Source organism: Penaeus chinensis, chromosome 27 (assembly GCF_019202785.1).
Source record: "Penaeus chinensis breed Huanghai No. 1 chromosome 27, ASM1920278v2, whole genome shotgun sequence".
Lineage (NCBI taxonomy): Eukaryota > Metazoa > Arthropoda > Malacostraca > Decapoda > Penaeidae > Penaeus > Penaeus chinensis.
The window spans coordinates 19,104,701-19,107,200 of record NC_061845.1 but is presented as its reverse complement, the minus strand read 5'-3'; the positions used below and the strand labels follow the sequence as shown (position 1 = coordinate 19,107,200).

At 50.0% G+C, this 2,500-nt stretch overlaps 1 protein-coding gene across 4 annotated transcripts in view; it reads left to right on the top strand.

The window, feature by feature from the left end:
- Positions 1-2,500, top strand: part of LOC125039433 — a 49,261-nt gene that overhangs the window by 41,543 nt on the left and 5,218 nt on the right. The gene's annotated exons all lie outside the window — the stretch shown is intronic.

Below are 2,500 nucleotides of genomic sequence, written 5' to 3'. Positions count from 1 at the left end.
CTCTCTCTCTCTCTCTCTCTCTCTCTCTCTCTCTCTCTCTCTCTCTCTCTCTGTCTCTCTCTCTCTCTCTCTCTCTCTCTCTCTCTCTCTCTCTCTCTCTCTCTCTCTCTCTCTCTCTCTCTCTCTCTCTCTCTCTCTCTGTCTCTCTCTCTCTCTCTCTCTCTCTCTCTCTCTCTCTCTCTCTCTCTCTCTCTCTCTCTCTGTCTCTCTCTCTCTCTCTCTCTCTCTCTCTCTCTCTCTCTCTCTCTCTCTCTCTCTCTCTCTCTCTCTCTCTCTCTCTGTCTCTCTCTCTCTCTCTCTCTCTCTCTCTCTCTCTCTCTCTCTCTCTCTCTCTGTCTCTCTCTCTCTCTCTCTCTGTCTCTCTCTCTCTCTCTCTCTCTCTCTCTCTCTCTCTCTCTCTCTCTCTCTCTCTCTCTCTGTCTCTCTCTCTCTCTCTCTCTCTCTCTCTCTCTCTCTCTCTCTCTCTCTCTCTCTCTCTCTCTCTCTCTCTCTCTCTCTCTCTCTCTCTCTCTCTCTCTCTCTCTCTCTCTCTCTCTCTCTCTCTCTCTCTCTCTCTGTCTCTCTCTCTCTCTGTCTCTCTCTCTCTCTCTCTCTGTCTCTCTCTCTCTCTCTCTGTCTCTCTCTCTCTCTCTCTCTCTCTCTCTCTCTCTCTCTCTCTCTCTCTCTCTCTCTCTCTCTCTCTCTCTCTCTCTCTCTCTCTCTCTCTGTCTCTCTCTCTCTCTCTCTCTCTCTCTCTCTCTCTCTGTCTCTCTCTCTCTCTCTCTCTGTCTCTCTCTCTCTCTCTCTCTCTGTCTCTCTCTCTCTCTCTCTCTCTCTCTCTCTCTCTCTCTCTCTCTCTCTCTCTCTCTCTCTCTCTCTCTCTCTCTCTCTGTCTCTCTCTCTCTCTCTCTGTCTCTCTCTCTCTCTCTCTCTCTCTCTCTCTCTCTCTCTCTCTCTCTCTCTCTCTCTCTCTCTCTCTCTCTCTCTCTCTCTCTCTCTCTCTCTCTCTCTCTCTCTCTCTCTCTCTCTCTCTCTCTCTCTCTCTCTCTCTCTCTCTCTCTCTCTGTCTCTCTCTCTCTCTCTCTCTCTCTCTCTCTCTCTCTCTCTCTCTGTCTCTCTCTCTCTCTCTCTCTCTCTCTCTCTCTCTCTCTCTCTCTCTCTCTCTCTCTCTCTCTGTCTCTCTCTCTCTCTCTCTCTCTCTCTCTCTCTCTCTCTCTCTCTCTCTCTCTCTCTCTCTCTCTCTCTGTCTCTCTCTCTCTCTCTCTCTCTCTCTCTCTCTCTCTCTCTCTGTCTCTCTCTCTCTCTCTCTCTGTCTCTCTCTCTCTCTCTCTCTCTCTCTCTCTCTCTCTCTCTCTCTCTCTCTCTCTCTCTCTCTCTCTCTCTCTCTCTCTCTCTCTCTCTCTCTCTCTGTCTCTCTCTCTCTCTCTCTCTCTCTCTCTCTCTCTCTCTCTCTCTCTCTCTCTCTCTCTCTCTCTCTCTCTCTCTCTCTCTCTCTCTCTCTCTCTCTCTCTCTCTCTCTCTCTCTCTCTCTCTCTCTCTGTCTCTCTCTCTCTCTCTCTCTCTCTCTCTCTCTCTCTCTCTCTCTGTCTCTCTCTCTCTCTCTCTCTCTCTCTCTCTCTCTCTCTCTCTCTCTCTCTCTGTCTCTCTCTCTCTCTCTCTCTCTCTCTCTCTCTCTCTCTCTCTCTCTCTCTCTCTCTCTCTCTCTCTCTCTCTCTCTCTCTCTCTCTCTCTCTCTCTCTCTCTCTCTCTCTCTCTCTCTCTCTCTCTCTGTCTCTCTCTCTCTCTCTCTCTCTCTCTCTCTCTCTCTCTCTCTCTCTCTCTCTCTCTCTCTCTCTCTCTCTCTCTCTCTCTGTCTCTCTCTCTCTCTCTGTCTCTCTCTCTCTCTCTCTCTGTCTCTCTCTCTCTCTCTCTCTCTCTCTCTCTCTCTCTCTCTCTCTCTCTCTCTCTCTCTCTCTCTCTCTCTCTCTCTCTCTCTCTCTCTCTCTCTCTCTCTCTCTCTCTCTCTCTCTCTCTCTCTCTCTCTCTCTCTCTCTCTCTCTCTCTCTCTCTCTCTCTCTCTCTCTCTCTCTCTCTCTCTCTCTCTCTCTCTGTCTCTCTCTCTCTCTCTCTCTCTCTCTCTCTCTCTCTCTCTCTCTCTCCTCTCTCTCTCTCTCTCTCTCTCTCTCTCTCTCTCTCTCTCTCTCTGTCTCTCTCTCTCTCTCTCTGTCTCTCTCTCTCTCTCTCTCTCTCTCTCTCTCTCTCTCTCTCTCTCTCTCTCTCTCTCTCTCTCTCTCTGTCTCTCTCTCTCTCTCTCTCTCTCTCTCTCTCTCTCTCTCTCTCTGTCTCTCTCTCTCTCTCTCTCTCTCTCTCTCTCTCTCTCTCTCTCTCTCTCTCTCTCTCTCTCTCTCTCTCTCTCTCTCTCTCTCTCTCTCTCTCTCTCTCTCTCTCTCTCTCTCTCTCTCTCTCTCTCTCTCTCTCTGTCTCTCTCTCTCTCTCTCTCTCTCTGTCTCTCTCTCTCTCTCTCTCTCTCTCTGTCTCTCTC